Source organism: Varroa jacobsoni, unplaced genomic scaffold (assembly GCF_002532875.2).
Source record: "Varroa jacobsoni isolate VJ856 unplaced genomic scaffold, vjacob_1.0 scaffold_984, whole genome shotgun sequence".
Classification (NCBI taxonomy): Eukaryota; Metazoa; Arthropoda; class Arachnida; order Mesostigmata; family Varroidae; genus Varroa; species Varroa jacobsoni.
Window position 1 is genome coordinate 18,304 of NW_019213886.1, and position 13,685 is coordinate 31,988.

Sequence of the window (13,685 nt, forward strand, 5' to 3'; positions counted from 1 at the left end):
ATAATATCTAATTTTTCCTAATTTTTTATGCTTTTCTCATTCCTTATTTCCCTGATTATTATTATCTGGTAATAATTTTTGCTAACGCTGAGCAGGTCCGCTGCCTGACAGGGCCTCTTCTCTGTTAGACTTGTTTTCCTGGTCTGATCTTAAACGCCGCAAATGTTTTTCTATGGTCATTCTCAAAAAAGCCAGGAACAGACTGATGGTTCAATGCTTGAAAAAAGCAATCATGACGAGGATGTCTTAATTTCTTGAAGTCTTGAAGCTCTAGCAAAGGTTACGCTGCCCACACACAAATTAAAACGTGACTTCCGTCATTTTTTGGTATCGGGCTGTTGTCAGACGTTGCTGCCCTGCATAGCCTTAGTACCCGTTAGGGTTAAAACAAATATGGGAGCCAAGTAAGAGATCTTACCGAAAACTCTCTAAATTAGTGCTTATGGACCAATATTTTTTAGAATGCGCCGAACAATAGACCCGCGAGTAGTTAGATAGTGAGTGAGCCTCAAATGGACTGCTCTTGCTTGAAACCGTCTGAAGCAGAATGTACACGCAAAAATAGAGCGGGATTATCTGAATGGTTAACGTTAAAATTAGCTACCGACTTCTCACATGGTAGTTTACCATGTCTTGTGGTACATATCTTGCGATTGCGCTCTTGCAATTATCTTGATCTTATAGTCTCTTGCAAAGTAATTAGGCTAGAAACATAACAGGCTTTACCATTCTCGACCGTTCTATTGCGCCAATAGTTATTGTTTTATCAGATGCCATTGCGCTAGGTTTCTCGTTGCAGCACATGCAACGCTAGCTTGCCATCCACTAGTAGCGAAATAATGGTTTAAATCATTCGCACCAAATTACTGTCTTTGAGAATTTTGACTTTAACGTTTAGTGCTACCAAAATTAATATTATCGAAAAGCTTATTACTCTTATTATTACTGATAACAATCATCTGCATTCCTTCTTTCTTGTGTCTTATCAAATTAAAATCTAATACCATTTTCGCTGTTTGGTATGTTCGCGTGCTGGAGTACACGCAGATTGTAAGGTTGATGATGCTCCTGGTGTTCCGTTCTTTGCACGAACCCATACGCCTTCCACGAAGGTTTTCTGAGCTCCGAACATTTCTTGCACAATGGCTTGAAATGCCTTCTGGCCCTCCTAGTGTGATCTCAATGAAGAATTCTTTTTCAAAGGTTCTTGTTTATTGTCTTTAAGGAAAATTATCGCATTTTCATTTTTACCGATTCTCTTAATCTTAGGAGCGTCTTTGCTAACGACCTTCCTCCGATGCAATGTTCACCTAGAGTTGGCTATTACTTGACCTCAAATGGCTTTTCTAAAACACCCCTCGCAACATATGTTATTTTTGATAGACTGGTGATTGCCGTCTACCGTGTTAACCACAATGCTTGGTGACCAAGCCTTTTATCTCTTAATAAAGAATCATTGTTGCCTTCTAATATGTTGTACATAAATTGTTCTTGCGTGCCTGTTGCTTCTCGTAGTCAGATACCGCTCCACAAAAATGCTAACGTAAAGTTGCTTTATCTTTTTCTTCAATATCATGGAATGATTGGTGGACTTCAGATGGCGGTCTAAGTGGGAAAAAAAGATACAACGGGATCTTTGAACCGAGAGCTGTCATGTTTTATTTACTTTTATCTCTAGATATCTTTTTTTCATAATTCTACATCTACTAGGGTACGATGATTGTCTTTATTTAGATAATATGCTAAATATGACTGAAAAAACCATTTCTGTTGTCAATCGGTTTAAATAGGTAGGATCTCAATAAATGATAAAGTTATCGCTAAAGCTTTTTAAAAATGATTGCCCGAGCTAAGTAAACCTTTTTTTATTGTTTCACAGCCGAATATATAAATAATGTTTGACATTTTATTTCACCCCAATGATTGCGAATTGTTCACTTATAGCTGTATAATGTTGTACGCTTTTGGTACTACAGAACAGGTAAGTGTCTTTCAAAGACAGGGTCTCAAGCACCGATGTTACTACTGCTGCTTTGTACCCCTATGAAAAATCTTAGAAGGCAAAAAACCTGACTTTTTTTTACTATCATTCACTATTGCTAAATAAGGGTCCCTGCAGATTATTTTTCCATTGCACCTACCCTTGTGGTAGTAAACGGCTAAACAAATATTCGCCCTCTGCGCCCTTATGCTCAAGCGGCAACGACTCCAGCCTTTCTTGCAGGTTGTGTTTGGTATATGGCGCTAGGGTGCCCCAAACGGTTGCGAAACAGTAGAAAAGGTTTATTTAGCTCCGACAATAATTTCTAGCATTAGCAGTAAACTTATCACTTATTGAAATCCCACCTATTTAAACCTATTGATAACAACAATGGCTTGCGCCATTATATTTGGCATATTATCCAAGCAAACGCAATTATCGTATCCTAGTAGACGTATAAGTGCGAAAAAAAGGAGGTTTAGAGAAAATATGAAGACAAAACAGGGTAGCTCTCAATTCAAAAAGCCCGTTGTATCGTATCTCATACCAAATACATCCTCGAGAAACATAGGAATAATGCTGTTGGTGGAGGGTTGGCCATCAAATCCACCGGCTCTTTGGTTGGTCCCTTTGGCTTCAGAGGTTCTCTGAAAAGGACGTTGAAAAAGCGCAGGTTACGTAAGGCACCCAAGGTGTGCATAACTGAACCCATCGCCGAATTTCTGCGCGGTAAGACCTCTCAGGGTCAATGTCCTCGCAATGGGAAATAAAGCCACAAATATTTTGAGAAGTTTTTAGAAATTCCTATAAAAGTGATACTATTAATTCACTTTTTACTCTTAAAACGAAGCTACCCTGTTAAAAGGCATACAGATTATTTGGGGAGGATGTATAATCTACAAGGTAGATTGTTTCTCGTTTTAAAAAGCCCGAACATGATCATGTCGTTCCTTAATATGATATGACATATTTCCCGTCGATCCACAATATTTTATATCGTTTGTGATATAGATCAATCAAACTTTACGTTTTGTCAAATATTTTTCGAAAATTTCCTATTTGATAGATCTTATTAAATTCCCGATGTAATAAAACCTCTGTCTATATATTCGCGCACACATGTGGGTTGACCTGTCACGTGAGCGTGGCTCAGGTTCGTGCCTTAAGATTACCTACCAGCCGAATGATTCAACTGTACGACAATCTAGAACATCTCAATTATTATTGTAATAAATAAATCATAAATAAGTTAATTCGGGTAAAAGTCAATAAGTATCCGGAATCAAAGTCTAATGACGAAGGGTTGCGCGAGGCGCACGGAGAAGCAATAAGTGATTGTAATCTAGTCAAACGTGTAACGCGTTTTTACTCGCTTATATTCGTGGCGCGCAGCTTACAGGCTTTTTGGGTTTTGCTGCCACGTGTTCACCATTACGAACGCTGCGTGTAAATTTTACGGTCTGCCGGTGTCAAATAGATGTCGCAGATCCTCCTTTGCTTGAAAAACGCTCAACACTACAACGGAAATCGTGAAATGCGCGCTCCCCACAATCACGCAACCTCTATTTGTAAAACCTCTACATTCATTGGCATATAGTAGCGTCTTTTCTCTCATAGGAGGCATTCCACCCCTGACCGACCGGCTGCACTCATGCACTGGCGCCACCAAAATACCCCGGCAATGTACTTTCTCGGCTTTTATTAACGTGAAGAGTTATATTGAGTGGGCTGCTCTATGACAAAATATCACAGTCAAGGACTTTTATGATTGCCAGCTTCTAGAACTGTGGTTTCACAGGAATACCGCCAAAACTTGTTTTAACAATGACCTAAAAAAAATAAAACCTCTCTAACTTTAACAATCTATAGTTAAGATAAATCGTAAATTTAAATCTTGTGTAAAACCAGATTTTTGACTTGCTATTACGTTCAAGTATTTTTAAGTAATCCAAGGCTTTCATTTAAATATTCAAAATATACTGGTTTGAATCTTATTGTGGTCAAAGTTGACCCTGAGCAACACAAAACCTGTATGTGGTATACTAGTTGAGACCCCTGAGAAACACCGCTTTCGTGGTCTCCTAATGAGATTGATTAGGCCGGGATTTATTGAGTTAGGCAGGTGTGTGTTGTTACTTCTGTTATTAACACTATCATGATTTCCTAAGCTATCGGCTCTTGTCGCGAATTACCTCGTAAACGTTTTGTTCAGTCACGGCTACCCTTTTTGGCTTCCTGTATTTTTCCAATTCGTGCGATTCCCTCTTTCGAGCGATAAATTGCTATCGGCTAGCCGTTTTTTTACCCCTTTTATTGCTATAGATGGCACCTTCGCTCGGTCCTTATAGGAAGACATCTTTCTTGACTGAATTAGGTAACTATATGTTGTCGGCTTATTGAATGTATTAAGCACAAGTTAACTCACAGTTTCGAATTTACAGTGTACAATGTAATCATTTTGTCGTAAATTTTTACCCATTTCATAAAAAATAAGCTCTCCGTGTAGCCACACTAGTTAATCCTCGTTTCCTAATACAACAACAACTATAAATATGAGCGTTTCGAAAGCAACGCGGTGTCATAGAAACGCTTTTGAAAAACAACCTGTCAAGTTTCACCAGTGCATATAATTATATAAATATGCAGTTATGCATTGCCTCATATGTACAACACTCCATTTTATCAAGAAAAAATCCAGTAACAATCCTCCCTAAAGGTAACAATTTCTTCTTTTAAACGAATGATGTGCATGCGAAGGGTGCTTCTTGATTACCACCCGATCTAGAGCCCAGTTGCCATGGGCCGAGGCATCTGACACCTTTTTCTTAACATTTTATAAATGATTGCTTACGGATATCGAATACGCAACGTATCGAACAGAAGTATGCTATCTTTCAGGACTAATGTCTTTCGTCGAATGGTGTGGTGAAATTTTTCTACTTTTTGGCCTCTTACGACGATATTGGTTTTATCGTATATTTTCTTAAGACCGGCAAAAACTCATTTTATTTTCGATGTGGGATAGCTTTTTAGGTGACGCAGCCTCAAACCATCCATGCTGGAGGTTATTAGAGGTTAATTATGATAGTTTAGTTTGATATATATACATTCCTATTCAGCTAAGTTGTACTCTGACACAACTTGTTCATTCAATTATTCAATTCGAAGTGAAATTAACATCAACGGCATTCGATTTCATACCGGCTTGAAACATAGTGCTTTATACAGCCCCAGCTCATTTTATAGAGACAATTGTGAACCGTCGGTATTTGCTAATTTTCGAAAATTGGAGAACAGTTTAGGAATTCTGACGGAAAACGTGAATAAATTGCTTACAGTGCATCACATTTATTTTAGGGATCGACGAGAATTAATTGTAGTAGCAAGAAGAAGGGCCGGTTGGTTAGAGATCAGCCGATAGCAGAAATCAAAACCTAGGAAGGCGTCGAGGCATTCACTTGACGATCGAAAAGTTCATCTGCATTTGGATAAGCCTAGTTGAAGCCACGCCTTGGGAGATTGCACATATCAACGTTAAACCGGAGCAGTTCAACATTAGATTAGGATTTTCCAAGTGAAGGTTTGAATTCGCTAAGGTCGCCAAAGACAGATTATTGTCAAATAAGTTTCGAGGGCGACACTTTCGATGACTACTTGCGGAGCCTAGAAAATGCGTCCGACAAGCTCGACCATGGCAACGAAAGTGACGGAAATCGGTTCCACAGACTACAGCCATTCATAGTTGTTTTTTTCGAGTTTTCGGTACAGTAGAAAGCAAAAGTTTCTGAATACTATAACCATTACCAAGATATTAATTCAGGTAGAGTGGCTGCTAATAGAGCCAAACGAGTTGGTGCAACAACCACCCTAGATATATATTTCTTTGCAAGAGCACATCCTGTTCCGAGAATTCCTGCGCCTGAGAAAAAGATTAATCGGGATGAAATTCAGAAACTCAGGAACGGATGAAAATCTCGAAAAAGAGGATTCAAGAAACTGGTGGAACCTTCCCACTTTTTTGTCTTCATCCAGCACGGTGATAGACCTATATAAAGAACAGGAGGCGGAAGACGAAGACGTACACATCCTGGAAGATAGGATAAAAGAATATAGCTATGTGGTCGGCTCTAGGTAATAGCTATGTGCCCACAATGAAAACGGAAACCAAGACACTGGCAATGGCGTCTCTTGAGATAACAAGCAACAACCCTAGGCTACCGTCGCATCTGTTGCACAACATGAGAAGAGAACAAAAAAAAAAGAACAAGAAAGAAGAAGACACAAAAATTGGCTGGTGACCCGCCATTAAGCTACGAAGACTGTTTCGAGAACTGAACGTGGTAATTGAAACCCTAAAAGATCTAAGGAAATCACACAAGTACCAATAAAGTCAAGATAACGAGACTAGAGAAAATAACTCACTGACTAGCGGAAGAAGATGCAAAGAAAAAAGCAGGAACCTGCAAGGAAGAAACGACGAACTGCAGGTGCTATTCTCAGCACAAATTGCACAGTTAGAACATTTTCGTAGCTGCGAGGAATCGCTTTTGTAGGAGGATACCAAGTTGAAGAAAAGTCAGAAAAGTCGGCCCAGTCTCTCGACGCGCAGGAACCCATTATATGTACCAAATGTAACATCAACTGGACAGATAACGCCTTGCGGAGTTTAGAACCGAAAAGGAAGAACAGGCAACAGAAAATGACCCCGGCCAAACTAAACTCTCAAGAAAGCAGCAGCGGTAATTGCCAGAGTCCCGAATGTTCTTTCAAATGCACAAGGTTAGGGAGGAAAGGTATCCTGGCAACATGTGACACAAGTATCATATTAATCGTGCACGGATAAGAAAAAGATCAGGCTTTTTTTAGAACAGCTCACAGCACAATATGTCTCAGCAGTAGGTGTAACAAAACTGCTCGCTGGGAGAACAGTCATTCTTTGCAACAGCGATGCTGTTGATCTAATCAATGAGCTCGGCGATTACTCTACCGTTTAACATAGACTTAGCATCAGGTCTCTGACGGTAAGCATGGTGGCCGCGGGAGAGTCACCCGCGAGGTCTCTGGGCGTCCTAGAAAAAGTCATTGAGAGTAGCGGTACTGCGAAGGAAATGAGACCTCTGGCCCCTCATATCTCAGAAGGGTTCGAGAGCTTGTCGCTAAGCCGTTGAATCGAGGTATTGTGTCGGCTGAGCAACTGCTATATCAAGATCTAGGCCAAAAAAAGCTGAGATTCCTATTGCCTACCAGTGAATTCGGCTGCGCAAAATAGAAAAGGCAAACTGCAGCGTACGGTCAGAATTAAGGTTGAGGAGCGTCCGACGCTCGATGCCACCCTCAACGACCTAGTAAATCAACTTACAACAAGCTAATGCTGATGACGATGATTCAATCGCCAAAACCAAAAACGGTGACATCACCTTCAGAGTAGCTGAGATAACTTCTGGAGAGTGGCAACTTTTGCCGAAATTATTCGGAAAAGAATTAATGCGGAAATTGGTGTGTGTGACGCGTCCCACACCTACAAGTTATCCACGACGTGAATCCTTTTACAAAAGCTAGACATACTAATAAAGAACTATTATCAGCGTTGAAATTGCCTGAGCGCACAAGAATTTATATTGAAAATTGGCAAATGGACGGCTTATAGTACTATTTTGGCACTATGCCACGCATTGCTACTAAAAAGTTCCTGGAACATAGAAAACTTTAGATCAGCGATTCTTGCCGCCGACTGGAACAATGGGTATCACTTCGTACGTATTTCAGTTGCCAAAGGTTCAGGCATATCCCGCGAGAGTGCGAGCATGACAAGCTAGAAGAAAAATGATATTATAAATGCAAGGGCAAGTTGGCCACATGGAGAAAGATCGTAGCCTACCAATGTAATTCAGAAAAGTATGCAGCCGTTCCTCTGCGATCCCCGAAGTACGAGAGGGTTGTAGGGACCTCGAAAAAGCTATGCCAGAAAAACTGGACAGGACCAATGTTTAATTAAAAGATAATGTTTTCAAAAGGAAACAACACCCAAAAGATGCAAAAAGGGTAATGACTGATAGTAAAAGATGTCGACTAGAGGCTCTCCCATCGGTGCTCAGGGCGCCTTAGCGAATAGAGCTTTCTCTGTACGCAATGACCATTTAAGATAATACAGGTCAACTGCAACCGCAGCCGATCTTCCCACAAAATGGTAAAGGAAACAGTTAACAAAAGAAAAGACGACTCAGACTTATTAGCGAACCGAACTTAGTACTAATGTATAGGAAAATAGAACGGGTAGTGGACATGGAGAAAAGCGCACGCATCATTACCGACCGCTCTGTCTCATTTTTCTAATAGGGACCAGGTAAGTGTTTTATTTGGATGAATAAAACGGATTAGGCCAAGCTTACTGGCTCTACATAAGCTGACTTAAAATGAGTGATCTTAACTTCTTTTTAATATCTTGTTTGAAAGTTTAATTTCTTGAATGGCCCCACAAAGCCAATGGGTGATGCATTTAACCCGAGCAAAGTTCTCAGCAGAAAGAAACGGGTAGCAGAAAAGCTGCTTTAGAATAGGACTGCTACTAACAAATGAACGATTATCAACGATGCGATGGAGGTTTCCTTCCATCCAGTAGAAAGGGATCCTTTCGTGAACCTATGACAAATGCGAACATGATCAAAAAAATCATGAACTGAAAGGTATTTTATATCATCACTGCATGATATATCCGATTGTTAGGGAGACTCTACAGACTATGAGTTAGATAACTTTATAGATTTAGATTAAAGTATTCGAAGGACTTAAAGGCGGCATTATTCAGGGCTAGGAAAAGCACGGCTCTTTCAATGGCGGCGAATAAAGCTTGCATATTGATTAGTACCTTAGCCATGTACCTCAATAGAGCGAAATCAATAAAATCAAAATATTGGTGGAATCCCAACATTGTAGGAACAGAAAGGCTTCTTTACGGCCTTGAGCATTTGTCAAAAAAGCTAGAATAGGTTAGCAAGTGACACTTGAGCTGGTAACTGCATATCAATAATGTACAGCCAAACTAAGATGCTCCATTGCGAACAGCATCCCAAAGTGCTGTAGGACATTATCAGGCATGAGCTAAAAAACGTTCATTATATGCACATTGCTTTTCCTAGGCAAAGAAAAGCTCATATACTGTGGAAACTATTGTACAGCATGAGGGCATTCAACGCGAGGCCTATGAGAAAGCCTAGCTCCAAAGAGATGATACAGGTGAAATGCCTTCTATCACAACCGGGAAAAATTTAAGTATTGCAAAGCGGATTAAAAAAGTAAAAGTCTAGTTTAGGAATAAATGGCATCTTCCAAAAGCAGCAAAAGTCCTTTTGAAAGTGCTCCTAGAAAGAACAGCGAACACAGCTAGAAGGGTCCTTAGAGAAAGCAGATCCCCAAAAGACTGTGAGAAGGCAGAAGTGGAGTTGATGATAAAAAAAATCCTAGGTATAAATCCATTTGTTCAAGCAAATTCATCGCCAAAAGCTTAAACGATGTAACGACGTAATAAGAGAACGATTTCAAAATTTACAAAAAAAAAGTCTGACTCACTCTCAAACAGGCAGAATGGATCACAAGTGTTATATGCTAATGTCCAGGGAGTGGTCTAAGAAACCGAGCTAGCCCACACCTTTACGCTAAACACAGGTAATATCTTGATAGTGCTTTTGGATGGACGAAATGCTCTCAAAAGCCTTCCAAGAAGTATTATTTTATCTATCACGGTAAGAAAAAAGATGCTTGCATATCTGACCCGGTTTTTCTCTAATTACTTACGGGACAGAAAGGTCACGAAAGCGTAAAGTTCCATAGACACAAAGGTGGGCATCTCACAAAGTTCTATTCTTAGCCCCTTTTTGTGGAATATAATATAAGACGATGTTTTCCATCTTCGGAGTCAACCCCGGGAGTTAGAAACACTGGTTTATGTGAACGATCTGGCTATCAATGTCAGGGCCAGGTCCGTACTAGAGACGAAACTATCCGTTAATAAGACTCTAAGCATTGTCTCGAAGTGGATGCTGACTTAATGCCTTGAACTGGCCCCAGAAAAGAGCGATAGAATTCTATTCACCGGAGGGAAAAGATAAGGCCAATCAACCTAAGGCAAGTCAACATGATAAACGGGGTAAGATATTTGGGGATGCACCTGAATATGTTACCTGGATCAGATAGTGACAGGCTATTTATAAAGATGATTATAAGCAACATAAACAAAACAGCAAGTTCGATAGACGGAATTCCCCGAACATGTATGTACGGAGACAGGTAAGCGGCTACGAATTGCTCATGTCTGTCGCCGAGTCAATAGCTTTTTTTGTATGGACGAAGAAGGCTGTGAATATGGAGTTAAACAGAAACCTCTCCAAAAGACTCACAGTTGGTTGCATTGTGCCTACTGCACGGTTAGCACAGCTACAGTACTGGTCTTCACCGGAACCCCATCCTGGATTTTAAAGGTTAAAGAAGAAAAACGACTGTATGATAAAAGAGGAAGGCGAAATGGAATACTAGCTAATGGAATTCTTACAGTCAAGTGGGGTCCTCCCCCAAAAAACAGCTCAGGTGTTATATGTCAAGGATTTTATATTAAACATCTATAAGTCGTTAGGTCTCTCGGAGGTAGACACTGATCATTTTCTCGCTCAAATTACGGGGTGTGAAGACTTGGAAGCCTACTGAATCCGTATAGTTTCGTCAAGAATATGCGTTTATTTTAATGTGGATGTAGACGACACCATATTGATGTACAGAACTTCTTGAAGAAGCCAGAGCAACAGTAAAAAAGAAAGGTGGTAACAAAGAAAGCTCGCAACCACGACATAAGGAGTAGCGCCCCTCGAAATAAACCAAGAGATGGCATGAAACAATTGGTGGGTTTCATATGCGACTTCACAAGTGGGTGGGCGATCGGCTTGCACGATTGCAGAATTCCTGAGAGAAAAATGACCATTGGGAGGGCTGAGAAAAGCCTGGTTTAGTACGGAGGACCCACACGTTGCAGTTGTTGATCCATTTTCGCGGGTTATGAGACGTAGCGCATCTGGTGAGGAAGAGAACCTGGTAGGCATCTGTTTTCAGGGTCCTGTAATACTATTAAAGAAAATCTGAGGCTGAATGAGAAGATGAAGCTTGAGAGGGAAAACGGTTTTAGTAGGTACAATGTTACCACATCCGTCTGCTCTAAGTAAGCGGTTTGACTCGCTAACTGTTAACGAAAAATTGTCGAAAAAAGGACCAAAATCTCCAGAGACCGTACACCTACCGTTATCTATACTGGCTAACTAGCTTATGTTATAATAGTTCGTTTCGGCGTTAAATCAAGGTATTAAGATCTGGATCGTTTGCAAGAAATATTCTCACTGTTATAATCGTTATGATGTTTTATCCCACAAGACTATTCGTCAAAAGAGAGAGATTTGAGTGGCCGGGAAGAGACAAAGCGAGAAATGTAAAAAGTTTAAACTAAATATTTTGCTGAGATTTTTGCTAAAAGTGATAGAGGTCAGATGTACACTTGGTGAGAGCCATAACATTATGTTTCAAGGTTAGAGCAGCTTATCTCATAAACTCAATGTTGGTAGACTTTTATCAGATAAGGAACGTCGGCAAGCAACACGATTATAAATCAGGGGCATGCATTTAACGTAATCACTGAGTAGGCCAACCATTCTGTGGCAGTAACCATTTTAGCAGCAAATGTGAAAGGAAAATATTTATGACTAAGCGCAAACAATTAATTAGGCGACAAAATACATGTTCGAAATGTATGAAACGAAACCATTTGGCTAACGCATTTTGTGCTCAGGTATTTCCCTGTAGTACTTGCAAGGTAAAACACTAGTCTGCAGTATATAATAAAAATATTATTTTGCTTGCTTGTCTCTACAAACGGCAGGATAATAGCAACTGCAATGAGAAAAATAGTAACAACACTTATTATCCATTGTTGCAGACACAATTCGTGTAAAATGTCAATAACGATAAGAAAATTATTTGCAGGATTATATTTGACATGTGAGCACAAAACAGATGCACTTCTTTGTGTCATGGGTTTCAAATCATTAGCTGTTATGCCCATGACTATTGTATAGTACGACCACTTATTCCCTTAAATAACGAAACCGTTATTCCAGTTTCGAAAGTATAAAGTCGCGATTGTTGCTGGCATAGTAAAGACTTATTTGCAGTTTCTGGTCAACGCAGTTTATTCAATCTTACTCAGGTTTCTTCTTTCTAAGTGTTTCTATTAACCCGAGCGCATAAGTTGTGGAGAAAATATTGTGATAAAATATTCTAGGTCTTGGCTGTATTTACAGAAATCCAAAACTTCAATTGGAATATTAGATATTAAACTTTCCGAACAAAATTGTATTAATCTTCCAGCTTATTGAGCATGCATAGATAGATGGCGTCATCTGCGAGAAGATGATGACATTAATCAGACAAAACTTAAAACGTACTGCCCTTATAAAGGGATACTTGCCCTAGATAAAAATGCAGAATATACAAAGTTGACCCAAATAGCTTGACCTTTGAGCTTTAATCGGTAAAAATAGTATAGTAACCGTATTAAATACATTTTTTGACCTGTGTGCGTCTCAAAGAAGCTACGAACTTGACCACATTCTTTTTTGAAACTAATACTTTCTATTACAAAAAATGGCAGGGCACGATGGTCATTAACGTCATTATTCCATATCTATTTCATACTAAAGAAATTGCACCAAAGCATTAGCACGACCAGAGATCTGTCGTCCAATTTCACAATAACATACGTCTCTTTTTCGGATTATTATCCTTACAATATAGCCAAATATAAAGTTCGCAGGTTTCTGTAATGTTCGAGAGTCAATGGGAAATGAGCCTAGCTGAAAATGACCTTCTAAACTACTTGTAGCTTCTACAATGCGGCAAGGTCTGCGTTAGTACTAGCAAGCGAAAAAGATCGTTTCCCTGCACTCTTTTCTTGAGCATTAATGATATTTGCAACTTGGCTTTTTTGATCGTGCTAGAGAGCCAACGAACTTTGAATGAATGAAAAAAACCGATTCGACAAAACGTTTAGTCTTGCTAATATCGATTTTCTTCTTATAAAAACCATATTTTGTGAGTTTAACACATAAAAGATATTTCACAATCGACATTTTCTTGGAAATATAATTGAAAAACGTCTCTGTTGAAAAGGAAGAGAGGTGGTAGGGAGCTCAAAGCAATAGAGATATAATTGTCGATCGAATCAATTGACTCCAAATATATTGGTAAATAATTTTTTAGTCTACCCTTTTTATATTGTAAGCACATTTTGTCCAATAAATAATTTATATGTACAGATAAAAACCTGCATAAATGCGAAAGTAGAAGTTCTTTTGGTCTTAGCCAAGTTCTGTACTTTGTTTTACCTCATAATCTAGATTTTTTGCTCAGACAGCGAATGATGAGGAAAGCAGTATACATTTGAAATACGCAAATACTAGAATATTTTTCGCTGACGCTCTCTATCAATGAAACATTTAAAAAGCAAAAAGATTGATTTGCTCAATTTGAAATGGAGTGGCCCTATGTAGTTAATTGGCAAATCCACAGATAATATTAGATACAATCTTGTTTCGACGTAAGCCCCTACTAGGCCTGTAAAGCATATGAGAGTTTTGACACATCCAAAAGCCTCAACGGGAGCCATTGCAAC

At 39.4% G+C, this 13,685-nt stretch overlaps 1 long non-coding RNA gene across 2 annotated transcripts in view; it reads right to left on the minus strand.

The window, feature by feature from the left end:
• The window catches only part of LOC111265550 (uncharacterized), a 42,851-nt gene that overhangs the window by 18,109 nt on the left and 11,057 nt on the right, over window positions 1-13,685 (minus strand). The window contains exon 3 of one of the 2 annotated variants that reach the window (XR_002683518.2): window positions 2,529-2,628. The exons of the other annotated variant lie outside the window; for it this stretch is intronic. This is a non-coding gene — a long non-coding RNA (uncharacterized LOC111265550). The remainder of the gene's footprint in view (window positions 1-2,528; window positions 2,629-13,685) is intronic. 2 annotated transcript variants of the gene reach the window in all.